The sequence below is a fragment of the Moschus berezovskii genome, chromosome 4, assembly GCF_049115385.1.
Source record: "Moschus berezovskii isolate FMDL1 chromosome 4, NW_MosBer_1.0, whole genome shotgun sequence".
In the NCBI taxonomy this organism is placed as follows: Eukaryota; Metazoa; Chordata; class Mammalia; order Artiodactyla; family Moschidae; genus Moschus; species Moschus berezovskii.
In genome coordinates, this window is record NC_142463.1 from 37254402 (window position 1) to 37272867 (window position 18466).

The 18466-nt window shown below is 43.1% G+C and overlaps 1 pseudogene; it reads right to left on the bottom strand.

The window, feature by feature from the left end:
- Window positions 1–17449: 17449 nt before the first annotated feature.
- LOC129540348 (small ribosomal subunit protein uS2 pseudogene) lies at window positions 17450–18088 on the bottom strand (annotated as a pseudogene).
- Between the last annotated feature and the right edge of the window lie 378 nt (window positions 18089–18466).

Below are 18466 nucleotides of genomic sequence, written 5' to 3' on the forward strand. Positions count from 1 at the left end.
GCTTCCCAGGAGGCTCAGACAGTAAAGAATCCACCCGCCAATGCAAGAGACCTGGGTTCGATCCCTAGGTTGGTAAGATCCCTGGACAAGGGAATGGCATCCCCCTCCAGTATTCTTGCCTGTGTAATCCCACGGGCAGAGGAGCCAGGGGGCTACATTCCACAGGGTCACAAAAGAGTCGGATATGACTGAGCGCCTAATACACACATACATACACACACACACACACTCCCCACTGTTTTGAGCACTCCACAGTACGGAGTTCCCCACACTGCTCCAAATGAAATCAATCCCTCAGGCAGAGCTATGGGATTCTTCAATCCTCCTGACCCGGCTTTGTCTGGGCAGAAACCCTGTGCCACTGCAGCAGAACTAGGGACGGAGACTTGTTTTTACCAGGGTGACACCCTTGCTCTGTAAGTGGGCACTGGATGAGGTGGCGGCCCCTGATCTCCTCGGCTTTCCCCTCCTGACACAGAACCTCCACCCTCCAAGCAAGTTGGGATGGGGGTGATAGGCCTCCAGTGTTCTCAGCCTCTGCACCTGGACGGAAGCAGCCATCTTATGAGCCTGAGCTGGGTGAGGAAGGGGAACTGCATCCTTTTAGCCATGCCTGCCCAGAATAAATGGCAACCCACTCCAGTGTTCTTGCCTGGAGAATCCCAGGGACGGGGGAGCCTGGTGGGCTTCCGTCTATGGGGTCACACAGAGTCGGACACGACTGAAGTGACTTAGCAGCAGCAGCAGCCCAGAATAGAGCTTCTGGAACATGGGGCTGGGGAAGACACGAAATGTCAGCCTGCCCCTCCCTGTGTATAACTTTAGCTGTAAACTGGGGGCTGGAGGGAGAGGGGGACCCTGTCTTCTTGATTACATGTGGCTGGAGCAGAGCTTCTATAACATGAAACTGTCCAGAGGGGTAAAAGAGTGGGTTCTGGCTCAGATGTCATGGACTTCACTGATCTTATCAAAATTTAGTAGATTTTCTTGAATGAATCTTTCTCCCTTTGCTGTATGCCCTCAGGAAAACTTTCAGAGACTTTAAGTGATTGTCTTTTTACATTGTCACCAGTGATTTGTTTTTCTTATTCCTCTTTCTGAAAGTTTTGAAGCCACACAATCTATTACTTGGTTAGAGGGAGATAGACTCTATACGTTCACTTGACAAATATTTATGGAGTTTCAACTATGTGTCAGGCAATGATTCTGGTACTGGTTGACCTCTATTAACGTACTGTTTCAGAGGTTTACTTGTATCTAACACTCATATCTCTAACGGGAGACAGTGAGCCTCCAGGAAAGGGCCACGTCTCTTTGGCCTTTGTAAATCACTATGGCACGCAGCACAAAGTGAAATGTATATGCTTTCGTTCAACTCATTCCTTCCTGATGTCCCTACTTGATCAACAGTGCATTTTCAAAGCCATGCATTTTTTCCTGAAATGCTCATTTCCTCTTGTCTTTATTTAGCAAACCATTCTAGATTTTCTATTATATATTTGTCTCTGATTCCAAAGTCATTGGGTCATCAGGTTTGATTGCCTAACGTGGATTTGTTGTTGTAGTTTAGTTGCAAAGTTTTGTCCTACTCTTTTGTGACACCATGGACTGTAGCCTGCCAAGCTCCGCTGTCCATTGGATTTCCTAGGGAAGAATACTGGAGTGAGTTGCTATTTCCTTCTCCAGGGGATCTTCCTGACCCAGGGATCAAACTCTGCTTTGATCTCCTGCATTGGAAGGTGGATTCTTTACCCTTGAGCCACCAGGGAAGCCCCTAATATAGATTAGGACTTTATATACACAATGTCACTAAGACTAGAATTTATCTCATGGTCAAAGCATTCCTATCCCATTTATTTTGCAGATGGAAAAGCTGAGACTCAGAAAGCTTAAGGAGGGACTTCTCTGGTCCAGTGGCTAAGACTGTGTTCCCAATCAGAGGGCCCAGGTTTGAGCCCTGATCAGGGAACTAGATGCATGCCACAACAAACAGGGAAGATCCCACGAATGCAACTGAGACAAGGGGCAGCCAAAGAAAGAAAAAAAAAAGCTTTAAGGAACTCACCTAATGTTACAGGAAGCATGTGCAGAACATAGAACTGCCTGCCTGCAAAGGCTGCTGTCTTTACTCTATGCCAGCCTACTCTGCCCCTCGACTTCTGAGAAAAGAGAACTACAGCAAGTTTTAAAAAAATTATTTTCAACACCTTGAGTCATCTACACAGCACATGCTTTGGAAGTCTGCTGATTTTCCCAAAGCAAATACACGATCTGGCCTCCTCATGCTTGTTGCACACAAAATGACTAATGAAGAACCGCAGGAGTGAAAAGGATTGACCTCATTACGCCACCCCAAAACCCCAAAATGACCCCAATTAAGGCAATGATCTGGCTGATTTACAAACATGCAGCCCACAAAACGGCAAATGTAACTCAACCACAACCAATCTGGCCCTTGTTAGCTGTGTTATAACAAGAACTTGTATGAATATCATTATGAAACACTTATTTAGGACAAGAATTTTGCTGAATTCAGAATTTTCTCCTACAACAACAACAATAAAAATCAGAGATGGTGAAGTATATCTGTTTTTTTTAATTGATTTGATCTGAGCACTCCAGTACTCTTGCCTGGAAAATCCCATGGATGGAGGAGCCTGGTAAGCTGCAGTCCGTGGGATTGCTAGGGGTCGGACACGACTGAGCGACTTCACTTTCACTTTTCACTTTCACACATTGGAGAGGGAAATGGCAACCCACTCTGGTGTTCTTGCCTGGAGAATCCCGGGGACAGGGGAGCCTGGTGGGCTTCCGTCTAAGGGGTCGCACAGAGTTGGACACGACTGAAGTGACTCAGCAGCAGAGCATCTTCAAAACCCTGCATTCTAAAGATCTTAGTCCTTCAACAAGATTTGAGAGGTTTAGTTGGATCTTATTGGTTGGTTCCTTCAAACTAACCTAATCTCACACCCTCTCCACCAAGCTGCAGAATCAATAAAACAAGGAAGGGTAAAACTGGAAAGAATTTGAGTGGAAGCCTCTGAGGAAAATGTGGGTTTGTTTCTTTCCGTGGCAGGAAGAAAAGTTGACATTTCAGTAAATCGTATTAGACCATAAACTTATTGAGTGTTAGACTGCTTCTCCCCTAAGTTCTACAAAACACCTGGAATAGTATTATTTACCTATCAGGAGGTCATCAAGTATTAGTTTATTATTGCAGCCCAAATCTCCCCTTCATTGCCATAGCTGATGGAACCAGGGTTAAGTCACTTTAAGGTTTTTTCCCTAAATCTCCTCTATTATCAGTCTTCACCTGCCATATGGCTGATTCATACCTTTTTTTTCCTTTTGCATCTCTCTGGGAGTTCCAACATGGGACAGGAATGTCTCACATATAACTTGAGCTGCTTTCTGGTCATCTCTCCCTTCCTCTGGCTGCTGTTTCTGTTGCCTAGAGTGTGCTGTTTTTCTGCTTAACCATATTGATGTCCTCTGGGTTGGACTGAGAGGGCCCCAAGTGTTAATACTGTCCCCACAGGGGCTAAGTTTCCTATGCTATTCATCACATGGAGAGGTAGAATAGAATTATGACCCTTGGGGCAGCTTACTCTTAGAAGGTGTAAAGGAAGAGTCCATCTGACTAGGCCAGTTTTTACTTACTAATCAATTAAGCTTTTCCAACTGTCCTGGGGGATAGTGAATAAAGTGTAGTGAGAGGCTGAGAGTGTGACTTTCACTGAGTTCATTTCACAAAGAAGGAACCTTCAGGTGTGATGGAGAAGCACTCTAAGGCCTTCAATATGCTAATCCTGATCTGCCCTTGGCCTCTAATGCCACTGGAGCTCCTAGGTCTAGATCCAGGCTTTGATCTTTCCCTCTGACACTTCACTCCTCTCTCCTTCCCCTTTTTATATGCTATTCTTTTCATAAGGAGGAGGGCCACAGCCAAATCAGGGCTGGATAGCCATGTGACCACCTGAAATTCTGGAGGTTTTTTTTTTTTTTTTTTTAATTACAAAAAGGGAAAACAAGGAGAATGGATGTTAGAACAGAGTTCAGTGAAGACCTACCCCTAACCCCAACCCCAACCCTAAACCCAACCTGATATGAGTAGATCTTCACCCCGTGCTCCAAACTACTCTGCCTTCAGGTTCTGTTGCCAATGTGGATCACAGCCCCAGACTTCTCCCTCATTTCCTCTAGACTCCCAACACCCCTCTCTGCAGTGTCTTCCTGCTCCCATTTTCAGTTCAGTTCAGTTCAGTCGCTCAGTCGTGTCCGACTCTGGGCGACCCCATGAACCACAGCACGCCAGGCCTCCCTGTCCATCACCAACTCCCGGAGTTCACTCAAACTCATGTCCACAGAGTTGGTGATGCCATCCAGCCATCTCATTCTCTGTCGTCCCCTTCTCCTCCTGCCCCCAACCTTTCCCAGCATCAGAGTCTTTTCCAGTGAGTTTTACCAAGCGTCAGAGATATCTGTTGATAACAGAATCCCAATGGTAGACAAATTTCCATATTCTTTCTTACTGTGACACATGCAGTTCAAAAACACTGAGATAAGTGACAGAGGTGTAACCTTAGAATGCTCCGGGAACACATGGCAGGGACACGACATCTGACCCCCATGGAGAGGTCAGAGACTGGAGAAGGCTGACAGTGATGTCTGGGAAGACTTATTCTTTTCTCAATAGCTATATTTATTTATTTGACTGTGTCAGATCTTAGTTGTGGCATATGGGATCTTTGTTGAGGTGTGTAGGCTCTAGTTCCCTGACCAGGGATCAAACTCCTCATTGGGAGTGTGGAGTCTTAGCCACTGCACTACCAGGGAAGTCCTGGGGAAGAGTTCATAAAGAGCAAGAGTTTGTCAATGAAAAGGCCTTATGAACAAGAAGAGTATATGCAAGAAGCAGAGAGATGAGGGACATAGTGCATTTGCAGAACAGCAAGTAGGACCAGGAGAAATATCAATAACCTCAGATATGCAGATGACACCACCCTAATGGCAGAAAGTGAAGAGGAACTAAAGAGCCTCTTGATGAAAGTGAAAGAGGAGAGTGAAAAAGTTGCCTTGAAACTCAACATTCAGAAAACTGAGATCATGGCATCTGATCCCATCACTTCATGGGAAATAGATGGAAAAACAGTGGAAACAGTGTCAGACTTTATTTTTTTGGGCTCCAAAATCACTGCAGATGCTGATGGCAGCCATGAAATTAAAAGACGCTTACTCTTTGGAAGGAAAGTTATGACCAACCTTGATGGTATATTAAAAAGCAGAGACATTACTTTGCCAACAAAGGTCCGTCTAGTCAAGGCTATGGTTTTTCCCGTGGTCATGTATGGATGTGAGAGTTGGACTGTGAAGAAAGCTGATCGCCGATGAATTGATGCTTTTGAACTGTGGTGTTGGAGAAGACTCTTGAGCGTCCCTTGGACTGCAAGGAGATCCAACCAGTCCATTCTAAAGGAGATCAATCCTGGGTGTTCATTGGAAGGACTGATGCTAAAGCTGAAACTGCAATACTTTGGCCACCTCACTGGAAAAGTTGACTCACTGGAGGAGAAGGAGACGACAGAGAATGAGATGGCTGGATGGCATCACCAACTCTGTGGACATGAGTTTGAGTGAACTCCAGGAGTTGGTGATGGACAGGGAGGCCTGGCGTGCTGTGATTCATGGGGTCGTGGAGAGTCGGACACGACTGAGCGACTGAACTGAAGTAGGACCTACTGCATGAGCCAAGTTCGGGTTGGAATGGGGATGTTTATAGAAGATGAGGCTATGGATGTAGATAAGAAACAAATGATGAAGGACCTTGTAGACTTTATCCTGGGGATAAATGGGATCTACTGATGAGCTTTAAGGGGTGATCCAAATGGATCTGCATTTGCAAAAGATGACTAACAGTTAGGTGAAGGATGTATTTAAGCAGCAAGATTGGGTGCTGCTACAGCAGTTAGGAGGTGATTAGAGAAAACCAAGGGAAGTAATTAACAGCCTGAAGTAGAATAATGACGTCTGTCTCAAAGCTCACATTTTTTCCACAATAATGATTTTCTTCTCTATTTGTTTGTGCATGCGAGCGTGCTCAGTCATTTCAGTCGTGTCCAACTCTTTGTGACCCTTTGGACAATAGCTTCCAGGCTCCTCTGTCCATGGGATTCTCCAGTCAAGAATGCTGGAGTGGATTGCCATGCCCTCCTCCAAGGGATCTTCCTGACCAAGGATTTGAACTGGCATCTCCTGTGTCTCCTGAATTTCAGGAGGATTCTTAACCCACTGAGCCACCTGGGAAGTCTCATTCCATAATGGATTTGAGATGACTTTGACAAATTCACTAAGTCCAGTTAGCAAATATGAATCTCATTCTGCAAAGTCAGGTATATAGAAAGCATTTCTTTGTTTTTCAGATGTCAAGCTTAAAATCTAACCCAAGCCTGCTGTTACCAGGTAAGTGGACTGGCCACCCACCTGGGTTGTGCCACTTTTGTGAGCTCTGCTTCCCTCTGCTCTCTCTAAGGCCACAGATTCAAAAACTCTGGGAATCTCTTTGTCATTCTTGGGGAAATCCTACTCTTTCCAAGTTCCCCCAGAAGCCATTCCTCTCCATACAGGACACTTAACTCATCCTCCTTTAAGACTTTAGACTTCTAAACAAATCCAGAAAGGGAATTCAGCCATAATTTTACCACCTGTAAAGCAAGAAGGCACAGAACTTGCATGATACTTTTATCAGAGAAGAAGGAATTCATGAATTCACATGTCAAAAATGGTCCTGTCATGATATCATGTGATTATTTCACATATAAATAACTCACGTCTAACGGAAGATAAAATAAATTAAAACTAGTGAGAGAGTTCATGCCTTAAAAACTGTAAACCCTTTTCAAAGTAAGAGCCAGATTTCAGCTCTGAGCTATTTAGTCATCAAAGCACAAATGAACACAGATTAATATTTCAACTGTTCATGGCATCCACTAAAGAAAGCACATCTGTTTTTCAGGAGCAACATGGTTTTTACCTGCCCCTGGGATGGAAAGTTCCTCCACTGCATCCTTATAGAGTGCACACTGTATGAACAGGCAACCCCATGTTCCACATCATCTTTCCAATAATTACTTCTATCAGATCATTTCTTGTAATGATAGAGGCACCAGACACCTATTCTAGTCAGGAACACAGGTAAATAGAAAATTGCTGCATGTGATTAAAGTAGTGGAAGTGCTGTACAAAGAGCAAAGGGAGTGCTTTTTCAAGTTCCCAGAAGAAGGAAGGATAGAGGGAGCCCAGCATCCAAAGATTCTGGGACTAGAATGAGTATGGAAAATTCTCAGGTTATAATAACTGGACAAAATACAGTCTCACACTCAAACTTATACAAAGTATTGACAGGAAGTACATTAATTATTATTAGTTGTTTTTAGGTGATCATATTGTGGATAATTTTCTATATTTTGTTTTCAGTTTATCTACATTTTCAAATTTTTATGATGAGAAGGTTATTAATATTTAGAGGCTAGTTTTAGTTGTAATAGAAAACCCCATAAAAGTAGCTCTTAGTTTTTGTCACGCATGATGTAACCCAGAATGAAATGACATGAGATCTGGGACTTGCTTCAGAATAATGTGGGGCAGAGGAAAAGTGGACAGGGCCACAGATGAGTCAAGACTGGTCATGAGTTGCTAATTGTTTAAACTAGATGATGGATGGGTACCTGGGGATTCATTACATTGTTCTCTACTTTAGTATATTCCTTAAATTTTCTGTAATAAAAAGCTGAAAAAGCAAACAGATAAGGAAAGTGACCTTGGCACATTAACCCCTCCCTGGTTCTGTTTCCTCAATTATAAAATGGAAATAATAAAAACATCCACTGCATAAGGCAGTTAGAGGATTAACAGTGAATGCGTGTAAATTGCTTATAACAGTGCCTGAGACCGAAATCATAGTTATGATTGCATTGTCATTATGATTATATTAAGACTGCTTAACTGGAGGCACAGTGGCCTCTTTAGAGTCCAGGTTCCTTCTACCTTTCTGCTTTGCATCTCACGTGGGTTACTCACGCTCATGGTTATATGATGCTGAAACTGTTCTAAACATCACCTCCTCTGTTGCCCTGTCTAGAAGCAGAAAAGAGGTGAGGGCTCTGTCCTTTTGGTGTCCTTCTTTAGGACTCAGGACACTTTCCAAGAAATCCCCTAGCAGATTTCCCTGTACTTCTCATTTGCCAGGATTGCATCACATACCCATGCATAAACCAGTCACTGACCAAGGGGATAGATCTACCAGTTGATGGTAAACTAATCAAAACGTATACCCTGGAGCTTTTTGAGGGCCCCTGCAGTAGATGGTCGGCTGCCGTCTATGGGGTCGCACAGAGTCGGACACGACTGAAGTGACTTAGCAGCAGCAGCAGTAGATGGTACACAAATGCCAGAAGGAAAAAAATCATGGTTTCTGTTCAGAAGGAAGGCAGTAAAAAGTGGCTAACAAACAGTCAACAGATAGTAATTTCCCGTCGTGTGTTGGAAAATCATGAGTAGTTCTGTGGGCCTGGTGTTTAAGGTAATGTAGGAAACAAGAGAAGAGATGGCAGATGATGGCAGGTGAAGGATAGGGTGCCATTCAGGAAACACTGCATTTTTTTCCTGGGGAGCCAGGAAGACTGAGGTACAGAAACGAAGAAAAGCACAATAAGGAAAAATAGTACTCATTTTCTTTTCTTTCAACTTGGGGTTTTCCTGAAGATAGTGTATAATTCTATGCAAATTCTATGTATATCATATGCAAATGTACTTATTACTACCTCAAATTTTTTACACAACTGGATGTGGTCTTTGAAATAAAAAAAACTTGGTGGAAATAATAGACTCAGCAGTAATATCCAAGTGGGGAAGCAAGCTAGCCTTGGATTTGATATTTACATCTTAACTTCATTTTCTACTAAGACTTTTTTTTTTAGGTTCTCTACTAAGGTCCTCTGTGATTTGCTTTCAAGGACCTGGTGAATAGCCACAGCCCTCACCACAGTATCTACCCTCAGTGCTGAGGGTAATTAACCCCATGTGAAAATGAATTCCACATGGGTCTTTTGAGGAAGGCAGAGCCTTTTAAGGTATTGTTTAATTGCAAATGAGAAAAGCATTATCTGATTCATTAAAGTATACTGTGATGCACAGAGGCTAACCTCAAGTTGATGAGCACTTTTCAAATTAAGATGCTGGGTGCTTCATTATTGGCCTAAGAATTACTTACTAGAGGGCCTGCACATGTGATGAAATGCAAATGGGTCAGGAAGGAGAAATTAGGAAGTGTGCTTGTCACTTATGAGATTTCCTCGTATTTCTGAACAGGAAAGCTTAACATCAGCCAGATCTTCACTGATAAAAGGAAGTTTATGACTTTGTTAACAAGAAAGTCTAGCTGCTCCTTCTCCTCCATCGGCAGAAAGAGAGTACAATAAGAAGCTCCCTTTGTGGATCCAGTATGTATGAGGGTGTTCTCCTTGATGCACAGAGTCTTGCATAAGTTAAGTGTATATGCAAATTTGTTGAATAAACAAACAATACCAACCCTGGTTTCAGGGAAACCCTGGTTTCCAAACCTGAGCAACTGAAAAATCAAAGTCTATTTTACATGGATCACTAATTGTATACTTCTTGTCATGTATAGCAGCTTTTAATCTATATATGCAGTCTCTATTCTGGACACTAGGAACACAGAGAATAAAACAAGACTCTCTTTTTTCTTGGAGCTTACATGCTGATGGAGGATGATATAAAACAAACAAGATAAACACATAATATACATCAGATCCAAAGGTAGTGATGGGTGCTGAAGACATTAAGTAATTAAGGGGGCTGGGGAAATTGGGAAGTGGTTGGGATGACTTGTAACTTTTCATATGTGGCCAGGGAAGGTCTCAGTTAAATGGTGACTGATAATCATTGATATTAAAGTACTGTTCAGACTTCCCTGGTGGTACAGAAGATGGGAATCCACCTACCAGTGCAGAGGACACGGGCTCACTCCCTGGCCTGGGAAGATCCCACATGCCATGGAACGACTCAGACCATGTGCCACAAATTACTGAAGCCATAAGTAAATGAAGAGCTGGAGCTTCCATTTCCTGAAATGAAGAAGACAAGCAAGTTTGTTGGGAAAAGCACAGGACCTCAATTTTGGACAATAGTAAGTTTGGGAAGTTCATTAGACTCCCAAGTGGAGATGCTGAGTAGATGGGTCAGTGATAGAAACATAAATTTGGCCTCTGCTGGTATATAGATAGCATTTAAAAATCATGAAATTCGATGATAGCACCAAGGGGAAAAGAGTGGAGAGAAAGGCATAGAGGTCTAGAGGACTGAGAAGCTCGATGAGGACTGAGCTTAATGCTGAAAGATCAGAGGAAAAACAGCAAAGCAGGCTGAGAAGGAGCTGCTAACAGATAAGACAAACAACAAGAAACGTTGTTGAAGAAAGACTTTCAGAGTGTTAAATTCTGCAGATAAATCAAATGAGGTCTGAGAACTGAGCATTGGGTTTAGAAACCGGAGGTCATTTGTAATCTTGATAAAAACTATTTCCCTGGAGTGATATGGCAACAGCCTGATTGGATGCTGCTCAAGAGATAATGGGAGAAAAGAAATGGAAACAACTCATTGAAGGAGTTTTGAAAAGGAAATTTTAAAAAATGGAGCTTTACTGGGTAAGAAAAGGAGTCAAGAGAAGATTGGAAAAAAGATGGGAGGACTAGTAGCAATTGTGTACGCAAATGGACAAGATTTATTAGAGGGGAAAAGATTGATAATGCTCGAGAGAGGGAGGAGATTGCAAGAGCAGTGTTCTCATACAGACAGGAGATGAGATCTAGTACACAAACAGAGGGGTTGGTTTTTGCTAGGAGTTCATCTGAGAGAAATATGCATAGATGCAGGGAGGTGTTTGGATATGGGGATGGGAGTGTGTGGATGTGACCATTTGAGTGCTTGTGTTTCCTTAGCGACAATGGAAGCAAGCTCACAGACTCAGAGTAACTGTGGCAATTTAAGAAGAAAGGTTGGTGGTTTGCCATAGAAGTCTGATGAGGAAAGAAAGGGGCAAGACAACGGAGGATTTTTTTTAACTTTTTTTCTTACCCTTTTTTAAAAATTTATTTTTAGTTGCATCGGGTCTTAGTTGCAGCACGTGGGGTCTTCACTGTGGCATGCAGAGCGCATGGGATCAGTAGTTGCAGCACGTAGGCTTAGCTGTGTCATGGCATGTGGGGTCTTAGCTTCCTGACCAGGGACTGAACCCGTGTCTCCTGTATTGGAAGGCAGATTCTTAACCACTGGTCCATCAAGGTACTCCTGACAACTGAGGGTTTGTGCAGGGCTGCAATAATGTCATAATTAATGATAAGACTTAAGCTGGCCAGTGAGGAAATGAGCAGTGTTAGTAACTAGAAAATGCATTAGGATCACTGAGTTGTGAAAACAGTAGTAGTGGCCAAGGCTGACTGAGTGCCTACAATGTACCATTACCAGGGCAGGTGCTTAACATTCATTAATGCTGATTTACAACCCTGTAAGGTGGGTAGTAGAATTCCAAAAGCAAAGATTGTTAATAGATTGATCTCACATATTGTGACCATAAACGAAGTCATAGAGATATTTGAAACTCAATCAGTTGTCATTTCAATATCCAATACACAATACATATATGCAGTGTCAATAACCAAGGATATGTAACTCTAGAATCCTAGAAGAAGTGGAGAGGCACTTACAGATTTAAGGTTTTGTGGAGGAAACATGAAACCCAACTGAGAGACTGACTCAAGCTTCCTAGTCACAGGCTTCCTGGAGCACACCCATAGAAATGGGTATAGATTAACTCTGAGGACAAGAGTAACAGAAATAGCCTCTTTTGGAAACTGATCTGCAACTACAGATAAAGTTCAGCTCATCCAAGCAGAATCAGCAGGAGTCCAGTCAGCATCCTGGCCAAGTCTGGAACCTTCAGTGACAGACAGACTCAGAAGGGCACCCACATGGTACAAGGGGAGATACATTGGTTTTCTAAGTGAGATGTGACAGAAGTCCGTGCAGGTAGCTGGAGACAGTTCTCTTGGTTGAAAGTAACCTCAGTGACTTTCAGCGACATTTGTCTGAACAGATAGAGACTTCTTAAATATTAATCTTTCAGGCTGAGGGAATCTGTGCAAGTGTTACATATTTCTAATGTTTACAATGAATTTGGCCAAACAGAGTGACAGTCTTGTAACTCCAACTTAAATTATGTAATCAAATACCTGATTAAACTTGTGATTTTCATTTGAAGTCTCACTAAGTTTATGTACTGTATTAGAATATCTAAGAGAGCTACAGTTTCCCATATTTCTAAGTTTAATTTATCAGACTTAGGTTTTTTTTTAATTAAGGAAACTGTTGTCAGACCATTGAAATCATTAAGAAAGAAATCAAATACATTAAATGCACTTTGAAATATGTAAAGATGTTTAATTAACCAGGTGTGTAAATGAAAGCAAACGTTAGTCATAGACTTTCTCAGAAGTAATTGTTAAAATTCACTAGCTTTATAAATGAATTAATAAGATTTGAAGCCAAACTTAAAATGTTAAGGAAGAGCTCAAGTTTCAATTTATAACTTTAATTTAAAAATTAGTTGAAAGAAACAAAAAAGCCTATGATTAATCTTTAATATCTGATTAATCTAAAACTGACCTTGAGGATACAAAAAAAAAAAAAACCCACCTGCAGAGATGGGAACTGAGGCAGGAAGTTAGTAAGTGATAGTGCTGGAATCCGAAGCCTGGAGCTTCCAAAACACATGTTTTTCTCATCACTCTTCATTGCCTTCCCCTGACAAATAATTAGACAACAGTAACATACAATTAACATAAAAACTTGAAGAGTTCATTCTTTCTCTCATGTCCTGCAGTGCCTCAGGGTTATAATTATATCATTATCTCACAGTGCAGAGTGAGTCAGAGTAGGTGTTTAAGGATTGGGCTGAATTAGTATGACTTTAATTGTAACATACCCTGGAAATGGCTTTTCTTACTAAATCCCTAACACTGACATGTGTATATATACTTTGCCAGTTTCTCATAAAAGTAGAGTATAAATAGAATAAGTCCAATAACCTATGGCTGATTATTTAAACTATAAGTATGTTTGCTTTATAGATAAACTGGAGTTTCCTATCCTCGAGCTTTTTCCTGAGATTGGTTCTGTGCGGCCCTGGGAAGAGGAATTGGATGGAGGGACGTTCCCTTTAAGTATTCTAATGAAAAACAAAATCCAAACCTCCAAATAGATAAGATATGATAATTCTCATTAGCAGCCAACACTATTGACGCTCATTCAGAGCACTCAGACTGTGATCAGGGACTGCACTCTAAAGAGTCTCCTGATTTCTTGGAGACCTATATTAGATTCTCTATCAGATAGCTTCTTCAGGACCAACAGTCTCCCATTGTCTCTGCATTTTCTGTTAACAAGGAGGAAGGTTGGTCGTGGTTGTCCAGATACACTGTTGGTGGCCTTCCTAATAACCATTAAAGCCTTTCCTCCCTGCTAACAGATGCCCCAGCCAGATACCTGGTTCAGGTATCAGACAGGAAGCCCAGGAAGGGTTGTGACCTGTCCTTTTTGCCAGTGACAGGTCTAGAGGTGCATGCAGGACCTAGTTTTAACCAAGGAGACATAAGGGTAAGATGGCAGGAGTGGATAGGAGGCTTCTGGGAATGATTTCTTCCCTGATATGAGAGGCAGTGCTGTGAGCAAGAGCTTCTCTGACCGTGCCCTTCCTCTTGAAGAGATGCTGACCTTTAGTGATGTTTAGAATTTTAGCAGCTATCTGGGAACTGACTGTAAAAGGTAAAACTTCCACTAGAAGCAACATTTGCTAGGAGCAATCGAAACTGACTTGTATTTTTATCACAGCTGGTTCTAAACAGTAGAATTTGATGAAACCTGATAAAGGACAGTGAACTTTGAAGGACTCCAGCAATCAGGTACCCATAGGACTGAAATGAAGACCCTTTGCTAACCAAAGAACATTTATACTGACAAATCCTGGACAAACTAGCCAATTTACTCTACTCTATCGAGAGTACTAGTTTCTATCCTTGGTTAGCCTAACCACTATGAACCACTCCTTCTCATTTAGCTCTTAAAACCCCTGACTGGAGAGAATGGGATGAATTGAGAGGGTAGTATTGAAACATATAATTATCATGCATAAACCAGGTAGCTAGTGGAAAATTGCTGTTTAACACAGGGAGCTCCACTAGGTGATGTGATGACCTAGAGGGTTGGAGAGGGGCAGGGGAGAGGTGCTAGAGAGGGAGGAGATATATGTGACTGATATTGTGACTGATTCACGTTGTTGTACAACAGAAACCAACACAGAATTGTAAAGCAATTATGTTGTTGTTCAGTCGCTAAGTCATGTCCTACTCTTTGCAACCCCATTGACTAAAGTACACCAGGCTTCCCTGTCCCTCATTATCCCTCAGAGTTGGCCTGAGTTGATATCCACTGAGCCGATGATGCTATCCAACCATCTCCGATGCCCTCTTCTCCTTTTACCTTCAATCTTTTCCAGCATCAGGATCTTTTCCAATGAGGTGGCCAAAGTACAGCATCAGTCCTTTCAATGAGTATTCAGGGTTGATTTCCTCTGGGATTGACTGGTTGGATCTCCTATACTCCAATTAAAAATATACTAAAAAAACAAAAACAAAAACCTGAGTTGTCCCCCTTAGGAAACTTCTCAGTGAATTTCTTCAAGGATCTATGTCCCCTCGACTATTAATTTAATGAACTTGCCTTTAAAAGTAAAGGCAAAAACTCTGGGAGGATCTGGTTTTATATGCTCACAAGACCATAGAGAAGCATGTGATTCTCCAGTTGGTCACCTTGTACTGTTGCTGTGAAGTGAAAGTTGCTCAGTTGTGTCCGACTCTTTGTGACCCCATGGACTATACAGTCCATGGAATTCTCCAGGCCAGAGTACTGGAGTGGGTAGCTTTGCCTTCTCCAAACAACCACTCACCGCTATGTACATCTTGCCAAGTGAACCTTAAATATGTTATTTTATGCTGAGGATCAACAAACTGCAGCCCATGGGTAATAAAGAAAGCTTTATTGGGACACAGCTGTGCTCCCATGTTCACATATTGTCTTTGACTACTTTTGTGCTGTACCTGCAGAGCTGAAAGTTTGCCACAGAGACAGCTGGGCCTCTAAGCCTATTTACTAGCTGGCCCTCAACAGAAAAGGTTTGCTCACCTCAGTTCTAAGTACTATTCGGTGAATTGTCTGTCACATCACATTGAAATGTGGAAATGATACAGTTCTATTTTGGCTAGTTCTTCCTTTTCCTGTGTCTTCCCAGGAAATGCCCAGTCTGATTCTTCCTGCACGCACTGCCTGGTGGACCATGGACGGAATCCATAAAGAATGGATATCTACTCAATCTATAATCTCATACAACTGACCTTACCACTGTGTGGTCACCCCAGCTCTTTTTTTAAGTCTGTGCTCGAGCCCTGCCCTGTCTCAATAAGACTAGCTCAAGTAATCTCGAACATTCTTATAGCACTACCCTTCCCCCTGGCTAGCTCCCATTCGTCTTTTCTAGCTTAGCTCACAGGCCATTCCCTCAAGAAAAGAAAAGATTCTCTGACTCACCAAATAGACCTGTCCTATGTTATGGTCTCATAGGGTGCTAAATTTCTCTATCAGAACACTTATCAAAAATTGCAATAAGGCATTCATTGTACAATTAGTTTTCATTCTCTCCACCCTCCCCCCTTTTTTAACATGAAAAAGGGTTTTATTTGAAGGGGAGCAGGACTCTAATTGGGCTTCCCAGGTGGCACTAGTGATAAAGAATCTGCCTGCCAGTGCAGGGTATGTAAAAGACGTGGGTTCCATCCCTGGGTTGGGAAGATCCCCTGGAGGAGGGCATGGCAACCCACTCCAGTATTCTTGCCTAGAGAATCCCCATGGACAGAGGAGCCTAGCGGGCTACAGTCCATAAGGTCACAGATTTGTCATGACTGAAGTGATTGAGGACACACACAGGACTCTAGTCAAATAAATCGTCAACTGACTGCTATGACTCTGCCTTCTTCTCTGCTCTGCCCTGGGGCCAAACCTGCAACAGGAGTGAAGACAGCTACGGCCCTGACAGTTGGCACATTGGCCAGCTTGCTGACGCCCTGGGAAATGATGTCCTCGATGTTTTTTTCCATTCAGCTCACTGATGATCTTGTTGAGCCATCAATGCCCATGCTATCAAGGATCTTCTTGATGTCCTTCCTTAGTGGTGGGAGAGGAATTGCTGGCGAGGACAGCCAGCAGGTAGGAGGCAACATGGCACATCGTGGCGGCAGCAGAGAAGCCCCTCATATGTGACCTCTCCCTTCCTTTTTAGAACAAAAGCTCAATAAGAACAGGGACCATCTGCGTTGTTTTTCTTTATCCTTAGTACCTAGAATTTTACCTTATGTGTAAAACACATGAAATAGATACTAATATTTGAATGAGGAATACGCTAATGGAACAAATAGTACCAATTTTATATAGAAGCATGTGAAGTCCTATGTCCTTTACTGGACCATGTCTATTTTCCAGGAAGATAGAAGTGACCCCAGTGTGTTAGGCTGGTGTGTGTTATGTGAATCTGAGAGTATCCTGATAAGTGTGCCAAGATCTGACACCATGCCATCCAAATCCAGCCAGCATGCTCTTCATTTTTCTGCTGTGACAATGTCAATTGCCCAATCCATCCACCAGGTTCTCTTACACTTGTATATGTCAACCTCTGCTCACCACGGAGTCAGCTGTTCACCTCACCAGCTAGGTGCCCTTATAACAGGCTACTCCACCTTCCCTTTCTTATCTGTAAAATGAGGACACAGTGCCTAGATTAGACATCCCTTCCCATTGTGAAGAGGATGTGTAAACTTCTGCCTAAACCCAGACATCATCGCATAAATAGAGAGGAAAAGGGGAAATACCTTGAGAAGGAAAAGGTGGTCCCAAAAGTTCGACCAGCAGAATCCACAGAATATTTACCTAGAAGAGTTTCAAACCTAGAGACTGCATTGCATCCCTTTTATCTTTTTTTTTTTTTAAGAAACTGTTTCCTGCTAATCTTATTTCTGGTTTCTGTGTAAGAGCCTAGGGAAGAGCAGCTTAGGACCACTAAATGGTTGTTCCTATCCATTCAGTCACCTGAGCACTGGGACCTGTAGACCAGTAGACCAGTCCACAGTGGTGGCTGAGGACTCCCGTCTTCTACAGGACCTGCTGGGTGCCTTCAGACCCATCTGTGACCTCAGGTGGAGTAGTCATGAACTTGGGAGCTGGAGTGGTCCCTGCACCCTGGTGTTCTTCCTTGTGACCTTCTCAGCATGTACTACTCATTCTTTTCTGTCCCTCCAGCCCCTCCGTAGAAGCAGAAATGAGGTGTGACCTCCCATAGGTGTGCACCCAGGATGGTGATACCACGTGCATGCAGAACTTTCTGGGCCAGCTTCAGTCTCCTCAGACCCACTGAGTAAGCTTCCTTCTTGCTGCAAGGATGTCAGTGACCACAGAGCACAGACGAGAGTCTGTGTACAGGGTGCAGTGGTCAATGGATTAACACACAACACCTTCATGGGAGGCTGGTTGTCAACTCTGGGATCAGTGACCACCAGAAGACCCGGCTCCAGAAGGCTGCCCGGGTCTGATTAGTGAAGGCTTTGGGAGTGAAGCAGGCAGCAGGAGGAGTGACTGCAGAGGCAGCAGCAAACTTCAGCACAGCCCTCTGGCCTGCGTTCCTGAAGGATGTGACACTGATCAGTTGGTTTTTAAACAAGATGGCACAAGCCATCTGCAGAAGCTTCTCCCAGGTCCCCTTCAGATATAGAATGTAGACACCATCCCTTTTCCTTCAGTAGATGCACTGTTCCATTTGGAAGTCACAGTTGGTGCCACCTAAGTGGGTTCCTGCTGCTTGGACTTTGAGGATATCCTCCCACTTCATCTGTAGGACATCAAGAGCTCTGGACATTGTGAACATTTCCCTTTAAGTTATATCAAGAACCCAGGACAATTCTCTATGGACTGTTCTCTGGATAAGTGAGCAAAGACTGCATTAGCTTTCATTGCTGGTGTGCTAAGTTGCTTCAGTCGTGTCCAACTGTTTGTGACCCCATGGACTGTAGCCCGCCAGGCTCCTCTGTCCATGGGATTCTCCACGCAAGAAAACTGAAGTGGGTTGCCGTGCCCTCCTCCAGGGGCTCTTCCCGACCTAGAACCTGTGTCTCTTATGTCTCCTGCCTTGGCAGACAGGTTCTTTACCACTAGGGCCACCTGGGAAGCCCTATCTTTCATTAGCGAGTCTGAAGTTTTTTTTCATCCATCAACAGGAATGGGCTCTTGAGAGCAA